Genomic DNA, 10847 nt, shown 5'->3' with positions numbered 1-10847 from the left:
TCCATGGACTCTACCTTATGCTTCATTATTTAGAGTCACATGACCATGCTCCACCCCTGCAAAAGAGAACACAAGGGTACTTTGTAAAGTACATGGAAGATTTGACTTAAAAGGCGTGTATTTTGGTCCAAATTTTTTTAAGTATATGCATATTTAAATTTAATGTAAATGCATATTGTGAAAAACCTATACATGACTTTCAAATTTTTTTGCACCAAAATAAACTTTTTTAATTTTCCATGAAGTTTTTGAGGCACCCTTAAATAAAATATCTGCCTATTTCAACTTCAAGAAAGATGGAGGCTGCCAAAGTCAGTTAAGTAGCCAGTTAGCATTGTTTGCCATGGTTACAAAAGAAACAATGGCTTTGTTACAGGGGAAAGGTCCTGACATCCTAAGGGCTTAGGTGAAAGTCCAAGATCACTAGGTTATTTGGCTTAGTGGCATTAGGGCAGAAACCAAGCTTTGGCTCAAAACCAGACAGATGTAGTGAAAAATGCCAGCAGCCTGGCAGTCTTATCCTCCAGCCAGTCACTGGAGTGTCTGAATAAGCAGTCCCTATTAAATTATTCATCATGATTTAATGGGCAGGAAATCAAATGCAACAGGTATGGCTCTTCCGGCTTGTTGAATGGCTTTAAAACAAGCTTTCAAATAACAATAGCCTGAGGGAAAGCAGCAGGAGGACAAATCAACTGTATTTTAGGCTAATTATAGAAATACTACAATACCTATCGGATGGGGACATTTAATTCCAGTGTCAGTAGTCATAGAACAGAACTCTGGGAAGGAAGGGGGAGTATTTCATAGGCAATTTGCTTTTACATATACACCAGAAAAGCCTCTTAGATACAAGACATGGTAACATCCCAAGTGTTATTGTACCAGAGTATAAACTCTGGTAGAATCTCATTTTTACAAGCTTGAAGAGACTTCCCAATTGCTACATTAGATCCAAAGCTCATTAAACTTGAAGCCTATTGCTATAATATAGTAAAATATACTAGGTTGTTTCTTTGGTTTAAAATTCATTTGCACAAAGTAAATGTTAGGTGTACAATTCATTTGCAAATGACATATGGGGAGAGGGAAGGAGAGGAGAGGTGGATGCCAAAGCATGTGCTTGGCTTATTCCAGTGTATCACAGCCAGGGATGGGGAATGATGCTGCATCTTTTAGCAACGAGTGAATTTGAATGCAATGTAATATCTTAATGAAATAGGACTTACTTTTCAAATGCTAACTGGTTATGTTTTAGAGTTTTACAACTGTGTGGTTTGTTGTTTTTGCCCCAATTTCGTTCTTTAATTTTTTGGGAAAAAGTTCATTGTATCAGTTCTAACAGCTCAAGAACTCTACAAAATGGTCAGGGTTTTGAATTGCTTTTACCTATTACAAAAATAATCAGAGATAAACCAAAGGCAGTCTATAACTAGAAGACACTGAGAGCTCGCAAAGCAAGTCTACAAATCTTCTGTTTTCTTCCACAGAGAGCCATCACCTTCACTTCTCTAATCTCTCTGAGCCTCCAATTTCTCAAATGTAAAGCAAACAACTAGACTGTATCATGTGTGAACCCTGTAATCTCCAGGGCCTCTAAGGTTCTAGGATTCTGTATTTTCTGGGTCAGGATTTAACACAATCCAGATTTTATAAATGTCTTAAAGTCACAAACTGATGTTCTTTTCTGTACACTGCTGATATTTAACAAAGCAGATAAAATGCTATATGAAAAGGAAAAATATCTTTCTTCAAAAGATAGACTGTTACAAGGACAGATGCTTTGTGTGACCGGGATCAGATTTCTTTTCCTCCACACTGTTTCCTATATCCACACTGACAAATAATGTTAATATGTGAAACTCTCTCAAGGCATGGAGATAGCCTTATTCAGTTGGATGCTAAAATGGCAATTCTCCCTATGTTATGCTTTATGAATGGAAGGTTAACGAAATTGTGCATGTCTCTGTTTTCACCCTGCAGTTTATTTTGTAACAGGGACAAGACTTTCCTATCTTTAATTTGGTATTTTATTAAATTAAATGCATTTCAAAGGAAAGACCATTTTTTTCTGCTATTCTATCTTATATTCATGAGCAAAATGGCATGCTAACTGCTTTCTCTTGTTGATTCTTTTAACAATCTCCTGTTTCCAAGAACTATGATATAAGACCATATTTTGCACACAGAAGACAAAACTGTGAATTCTTTGAATCAAAAATCCTTAAACTGAGGCATTCAAATAATGTGTTCTTTTCTAAAAAATAGAAAAAAAAAAACTTTAAGCGTATCTCTCAGTGGCTCTCAACTACAGGACTTAGATTCTCTTTGACTCAGTTGTTTTAACCAGGGTGTTATTGGCATTGTGTGGTACAACATTCAGTTTGCTTGACTGTCCCATGCATTTCAAGGTATTTACATTCCTGGCTCCTGCCCACTAACTGGCAAAAGCACTCCCTAATCTATGACAGCCATACCAACTTCATACATATTTCCAAATGCTAACTTCTCTGAGAGTTGAAGGAGTGTCCCTCTGGAGAAAGGAGGCCTGGTAATAGGAGGTTGGTTTGCAAAAGCCCAGTGACACTCTGTCTGTGGTAAAATGGGATCTCTGTCATTCCACCCCCAGATCTCTGGTTAAGGTACCTTGGCAATGTCATTGCCTTATGGTGACACTTAACAAAAAGAGAAAAAAACATGAGAGGGCATTTGAGAACCATGTTGCTTATACAAAAAAGGATATACTTTCCCAGACCTTAAGAAAGACTCGAACTTCTCATCATGTTATTCTATAGAAAATGTGGACTTTTTCTCCTTCCTATCCTATAGAACCAATTAAGGTGTGGTCTACCACAAAATGGCCCTTCAGAAGTAAAGATCCTGAACAGGAAACACATATTGGAGAATGAGTAGATTCTGTTTTCATGTTCTGAATTTCTCTATGGTGTCAGGGTTTTGAATTCTAATAAAATCCAATATCCAGGTATAGGATATAGACAGCAGGTATAGACAGTAGTTGCTTTCTTGGGTCCTGGGAATGTAAAAGATAAATAAGTTGTGTTCTCTCTCCTTGAGACTCATAGCTGAACCTGAGAGACTGCTGTCTGGATAACCAGGATGTAAAATAATAAACGTTGCCGAGGAGATATGTTAATATGCTATGGGAATCTGGGAGAGGGACAAGCAGAGGGAAGGAGAGCTGGGAGAGGTAAAGACGAGTGGATCCAGGGAAAGCTTCTGAGAGTAGGTATCAGTTGAAGACTAAGTTGGACCTCGGATAAATGGGCATTTATCAGTTGGCAGTGTGGTGGGGAATGACATTCTAATCAGAGAGCAGCATAGGCATAGTCTCAAAAGTGAGAAAAAATGGAGAACATCGTGTCAGAGGGGTATTGGTAGAAGAGTGGTGGAAAGGAGGGTAGCTGATGAGTAAGGCAAGCAGGCTAAGTTGAGGGCTTTAACAAAGGGAACCCGATTTACACTTTTAAGAAAGTAAAATACTGTAATATTTATTTGAGGAGAAGAATTCTGTTGGCTGTATAGGAGATGGTTATGTACAGACAAACTTTAGCAAAGAATACCAGTTAAGTGACAGTGATGGAGAGAAAGACTCTCAGATTAGGTAGACAGGGACCAGAGGCCCCTTCCCACCATCAGTAGATAAGTCTCAGAGGACCTGAGAAAAATCAAGTAACCAGCTTCTGCGAAGAACTTCTGTGATTGGGAGATTTAACTTTGATCTACTTAACCAATCAAAACCATCACTTTGAGGCCAACATTATGGCATAGCAGGTTAAGCTGCCTACAATGCTGGCATCCCATAAGGATGCTGATTTCATGTCCTTGCTGCTCCACTTCCAATCCAGCTAATCCAGCTCCCTGCTAATGTACCTGTGAAAGCAGTGGAAGATGGCACAAGTGCTTGGGCTGCTGCCATCCTCCACTGCTTTCCCAGGCCATAGCAGAGAGCTGGATTGGAAGAGGAGCAGCCGGGACCAGAACCAGCGCCCATATGGGATGCGGGCACCACAGGCGGAGGATTAACCCACTGCACCACGGCACCAGCCCCTATCTAGGAGATTTTATAGGCTGTAATAGGGGAAGTTCTTGTGATTGATCTGGGAGAGGCACTGAAAAGTGATTTTTTTTTTAAAAAGATAACTCATTCACTTATTTAAAAGACAGAGTTACAAATAAAGAGAGGGAGAGGGAGAGGGAGAGAGGGAGAGGGAGAGAGAGGGAGGGAAAGAGGGTAAGATAGAGGGAGAAAGGGAAGGAGGGAGGGAGGGGGAGAGAGATCTTCCATCTGCTGATTCATTCCCCAAATGGCTGCAAAGGTGGGGCTGGACCAGGTCAATGCCAGGAGCCAGGAACTTCTTCTGGGTCTCCTATGGGGTTGGCAGGGGCCCAAGCACTTGGGCCATTTTCTGCTGCTTTTCCCAGGCCATTAGCAGAGAGCTGGATTGGAAGTGGAGCAGTCAGGACTCAAACCAGCACCAATATAGGATTCCAGTGACACTGGTGGTGGCTTTACCTGCTAAGCCACAATGCCAGTCCCTCTCTGAAATTTTTAATGATTGGCTTTGTTCCTCATAGTCTGGGTGCCAGTTCCAACCACTGTTACTTTCGGTACAAGGAAGTATGAAGCATTTTCTGACAGCAGCTCACCGTGTTGGCACGATATATTCCTCCTACCACAAGTCACAGTTAGTTGAGTCACAGATTCATACTCGGCAGAAAAACAGCCACCAATATCCTATCCTGAGCAGACTGGCTCTGGATTCTGGCCAATGGTAGGTGCTGCTTACTGGAATAAAGTCTGTCCTCTAGGGGTATCAGAGCACAAGGCATGAACTGATGTGCAGAAAACCCAATAGCAAAGAAGTCAAGATACACAAAAGCAGAACTCCTAGCAGCCAGGAGGAAGAAGAAACCAGGAGGTGCTGAGAAGAGCAAAGAGGTCAGTGAGAGGCAGCAGCAACGCAGGATGCGGAGGCAGTGAGGCGCTGAGTCCTGGGATGGGGCAACCAGTGCCTCTCCTGACAGCGGCTCCTGAGCTTCCAGGACAGTTGTCCCACATCTGGAGCCCTTCTCATCGCGTGTGCAAGGTTCCAGTGCCCAGAAGCTGGCTGCAGTGTTGCTCAGGTCCCTCCCCTACCCCCAAACTCTTTCTTAGGTCACTTTATCTCTCAAAAGATAAACTCACATTAACTGAGATAACTTGTATACTATTTCCTGCAAAGTGAAGGAAACGAACACGTCTCACCAAATGAGCTGGTGGTGTTGCTTCATAGTCAGTGATGAAAGCAGCTGCTATGTACTGAGTGTTCATGATGTGTCAAGCACTATTACAAGATTTGTATGAGCATGATAGCCTTGAAACCCCACGATGACCCTACGAGATGGATTCTTCCATCCTCCTCATTTGACGGATGAGGAAGGGAGTTCAGAGAGATGAAATGATGTGCCCAAGTTCCTATGGCCAGGAGTGGCAAACTGGGGTGTGAGCCCAGGTCCTCTGGATTCGGGAACTGGCCTCATTGATGATTGCACGGCTGTGGCAGCAATGGCAGTGCTCCCTCTGTGCTCCATTCCATGGAACCCAGTTGTTGAGGAAGCCACCCTCCTAGCTGCTCACTACATTTCCCAATTCTCCTGGCTTCCAGAGGGAGCCATGACCGGTTTTTGCCAGTGGAATATAACCTTTGGTTCTGAGTCACTTGCAGGCCTAAAGTGCTTTATCCATCCTCTCCTCTTCTGCCAGCTGAATACTGATGACCACAAGGCTCCAGGGAACAACAGACCACAGAGTCCAAGAGCACATGTCCCTGAGCTATCACATGGCAGAAAAATACCGAACAGGAGCACCTGCTTGGTATCATTGCATGAGCAAGAAAGAAGCAGAGATTGGACCGTCTGTTTGTTTCCAGTCTAACTAATACAGCCATGCCACCTTCCTCTCTCACCTTGGAGGCCAAGAGCAATAAAAGGTTAAGGCTTGGAACTCTGCTGCTCTGGTGTTACCCAGGGAGTTGCTAGAGGAATGTGGGAACTCTCTCAGATGGCACAGGTTTCCCACATCAAGAGTAGCTCTTTTTATTCAACATAACAGCAAAGCCAGAAGGTGTTATAAATAAACACAGAGAATGTTTGTAAACACATTGTTCTCATGCCTTCCCCCAAACCCTTGAAAACCCAGGAGGGAAAAAACAGCAGAGCATTGAGGCTAGTAGCACCTCTCATCTGTTTGAGGCCTCCATTTGAGTTCAACTTACATTTAGGTGTTGTTTCCATTTTACACCTCTGCCTGCCAAATCGAAGCAGCCTTGGGTGTGAAACACAACACCTGTTTAATGGGTTCACAAGAGAGGACCCAGATGTTTTCTACAGTAAGCAAAAGAGTAACACACCTGGGAAAAAGGCAGCGGGACTGCGAAGGAGAAACGCTGGGGATTTGGAAAGTTTGCCTAGGCTGCTGTCCTGTTCTAGATTAGGTGACTGATGTGGGCAACTGGAAATGTTCCCACCAGGATCCTCAAAGGAAACAATGCACCGCAGAGTTATCAGGCTCAGGGACGGAATGGGAATACATTTACCCATTAGCTCTCATCCGCTATTGGCCAAGGTTTACCCTGTTGGGGCATGAAGAGCCTTCCATTTCCAGGTTACTCATTTACTAGGGCCAGTTCCTGGTGGTTACTCTATGTGGATGTCAAAGAGGCCTCATTAAGGAAGGAGAGGTTGTGAGGTTGGCACCTGTAGTGTCTGATACAGATCTCAGTGCTGAAAAATGCAGGTGGGATTTAAATCCAATATCTTCTAACACCAAAGGACAAGTTCACTGCCCATACACTGCTGCTTACGTGGCCTGGGACAAAGATGCAGGCCTCAGTGATGGGATATTTGTCTCTAGTTCTGGAATTGCTGCTACTGGCTCAATTTAATATCTAGACTTCAAGTTTCTTACCTCTAAAGTAGGGATGTTAAACTAAATCATTGTCTCCTAAAGAATGTTCAGTAATACATACACTGTTGTTGCAGAATGTTAATTAACAGGTATAGAGCAGAAAAGGGTTTTGTGACCAAATAAGATTGGTAAATGGAACTTCAAAAAGTTACAAAAATTACTTCCCTGAAAGATATCTTGGAGTCTTTATAGTGTGTACTGCAGAAGATCCTTTATTGAAACATATCTCACAGAGCTAGGGTTTTTTTTTTTTAATAATAATTTTTTGACTATTTGTTGGGCATTATGCTAAGAACTTTTCATGGGTTCTTTTATTCATTCATTCGTTTATTTCAAAATATTTGTTGAGCTCTTCTGTGTGCACCACATTGTACCTGGCACTGGAGAGTCCTGCATGAAAAAGACAAAGTCCTTGATTTTTACTTTAGGGGTGAGGTAGAGGGAAGCAGACAGTAAACAAGTAAAGAGATACATGAACAAAAAAAAATGGGCATGCATCATCTTGTCTTATTCTCACAAAACCAGTAAGACAGAGACTACTTTTATCATGTCTATTTTATGAATAATGAGACAGGGTTTGCAAAGATGACTTACTTATAATCATAGAGGTGGATGATTTTGACATCATGTGCACAGCATTAATCAGGACCCTGGGTTCATTCCATACCTCGCCATTGGCCCACGTAAGACTCATGCCTATAACCCAAATGGCCTCAGCCACTCTGCTCTACTGTCTCTTCCATCATCCTGAAGGTTAGTCCTCTGCAAAACATGTTTGCAAAACAATGCACCGGAGACTAGGAAGGACCTCCTTGCTCTAATGAGACAAGCAGTAGCAAAAGATTTCTCTCATTCACGTAAGTGAGCGAATTTGATTGAGAGCTGACAGTGCTATACAGTGCTGCATAATGTCTTGTAAATTATGCCTCTCAACACTTCAGAGTAGACGTACATTATTCTCTTCTTACCATGGTAATTAAATTTTTTCTCTATAAAAAGTAAATGATGTTTGTGGAACTTCTTGTGACTTTAATAATCTAAGGAGTTTCTTGTCAGTGATAAGCTGATTTTAAAAGCATGTACTTCATCTTGACGTTTTCCTTTGAAGAAAATGAAAAAACCCAGGCCCAATTTTGACGATTCTTTGGTCTGTGATATCGCTATTAGAAATAATAGAGTAGGGAAAGGAGGATTATACTTTCTGTGGATGGCCTATTGAAATGATCAGGATTGTTGAATGTTATAAGGAGCAAAATATCCTTTGATGGTATAAACTATTTTTATGTAGATAATGCTTTCTTAGATGGGTCTTTAAAAATTTTTTGCCTTTTTTTTAGCCATTGAAATATTCCTCTTAAATTCAATCTAGATCTAATCTGACTTTAAAATTTCCCAGCTAAAAAGAACTTGAGAGGGTTATAGGATGTGTAAAATCCCCACAGAAGATAGAACCATCACACACATGCACACATGCACACCATTATTTTTAAAAAATAAATTAACCAAATTTGAAAACTAGGTAAAGGAAGCAGTGCCCTTCTAGAAAGTCTTCACTTAAGTAATGAGTCGTGAACTATACAAACAGCAGAAGATAACCTTAGGAAGATAAGGCCTGGGTCATCTGAGGCCCTCGGTCCCCATGTCTGCCTAAGACAGGATGTCAGGAAACTGTGAAAGAACAATCCCTTCCACCTCCACAGGTTGACTTTCATCTGGGTCCTATACTGTAGGAGTGCGTTAGGGAAAGGAGTGAGATCTGAAAAAGGAGCAAAGCCCTGTATGGACCTCTTATCATGGACGATGTATTTTAAATGCATCTTGTTTGATAGGGCTGAGGCAGGAATCTCCTATCTGATTTCTGACTGGGAGACTGTTAAAATGACTTAGAATGAGTTGGAAGGTTTGCTCAGAGAATGTAGAAAGCGGTAACATTTTTATGACTTGTCATTCACCTTTGATGCTAATCTTAAAAATTAGTTCCCTACTCCCCTACAAGGAAATACAATGATCTGTACTCAACCATTTGTTAACAACCTCAGTTTCATCAAATGCGGAATAATTATACAATATTCAAGTAGAGGGTCAAGGGGAATGCATCCCTGTTCTAGACAGGCATAAAAAAAAAAAAAAAAAAAACTAATTGCTAGGAGCTGGTGTTGTGGTATAGCAGGTGAACCTGTGATACCAGCGTCTCATATGGGCGCCCATTCATGTCCTGGCTGCTCCACTTTTGATCCAGCTCCCTGCTGATGGCCTGGGAAAAGCAGTAGAGAATGGCCCAGAGGCTTGGGCCCTTGCTGCCCACATGGGAGACCTGGCTAAGGCTCCTGGCTCCTGGCTTCAGGGCCAGGCCTAGCCCTGACCATTGTGGCCATCTGGGAAGTGAACCAGCAGATGAAAGGGCTCTCTTTCTCTCCCTCTCTATCTGTAACTCTGATTTTCAAATAAAAAAATAAATCTTAAAAGGAAAAACTAATTGTAGAGGACTACAAAAGGAAAATGGCAGGATGGATAGGGAGACAGCAAAAGGTATTGTAAAGCAAAGGCCATTTCATTCCTCTTTGACATTGTCGATTCAGAATTCCTAGACCCTGGTTAAGGGGAAGTAAATGTTAAATCTAATTCTCATCTGGAACAAGGAGAAGACCATTTGCTACCTCAAAAGAATTTTTTACATCCTCATTCAAAGTCAGAAGGAAGGGGACAAATGCTTCAAAGGAAACATTTGCCTGTCCTGCTGGAATGAAGCCAAAATGACAACTGCTTCCTAGCAATGACTGGGATAGTACCGATGTGGCGTTCAGTGTTTCAGGGGGGAATTTAGTCCAGCTATGCTTCCTACACCTTGATGCTTTCTACCTCGTGGCTGCCATGCTTAGACCTCCCCAGGGTCAAAAGCCTACCCTTTATGGGAATGTGAGAGGCAGGAGGAGGAAGAGATAGAGTGTGGGCAAGAGGGAAGGTGGGGGGGAATGTCACTATGTTTCTAAGCCTGTCTATCTGAAATACATGAAACTTGTATAATTTAAATAAAATTAAAAAAAAAACCTTACCTCTAAGTCTGAGTGTACTTTTTTAATCAGATGTCACAAACAGAACACCCCTCCCTGCCTCTAAAATTCCATTTGGTTATTAAAAGGAACTACCTTTGATAGGTACAGGTGGTTAATTTTTCCCTTCATTAATTCATCAAATCTACTTGAACACCTCATCCGTCTCTACAGGGCCTTGGGAACACCAACATGAGTTATACTTTGTCCTCATAGAACTTTCAGTTTAGTGTGAATGGCAGAGAGAATCCAAGGAGATCCCAGGATGGTGGCAGGAGAAAGTGGGGAACGCAGAGGAGGGCTGCTCAACAAGAACTTAGGAGTCAGTAAATGCTGCCACGGGTCTCCTAGCAACAGTAACTCAGGAAGAGAAGATTCAGAACTGAGTACAAATCCCCTCTGTGCGTGCTGTCCTCTTGCTGTGTAGGTATGCAGAAATCTCCTCTGGAAGCCTGCCATATTTTCTTCCCCTGATCACGGCCACCCAATGCTATGGTGCACTGGATAGCTCTGGCTCTGAGGACCTGCTGGTGACTCCTTGCTTACTTTTGCGTAGTCTTACAGGTCACGCTGGTTACATGCTTTCTGGCTTCTGTTCTGTACAAAGGCAGTGTACTGGGCACAGGTCCAGTCGAAGAACCAGGCCTTGATCTTCATCTTTTAGTCAGATCACAATGTCAGTTTTGTCTCCTTTGCTCTGCCTGTAGCCTGCACTAATTAAATTTAACATCTTTCCTTCCATTCATTTTCTTTTCTTTTTGTTAAAATTTTATTTATTTCTTTTATTTGAAAGAGCAAGAGAGAGAGAGAGAGACTGAGAGACTTTTCCA

This window comes from Oryctolagus cuniculus, chromosome 12 (genome assembly GCF_051225735.1).
Source record: "Oryctolagus cuniculus isolate XC-2025 breed Fujian yellow rabbit chromosome 12, ASM5122573v1, whole genome shotgun sequence".
Classification (NCBI taxonomy): Eukaryota; Metazoa; Chordata; class Mammalia; order Lagomorpha; family Leporidae; genus Oryctolagus; species Oryctolagus cuniculus.
This window is presented reverse-complemented; position numbering follows the sequence as displayed.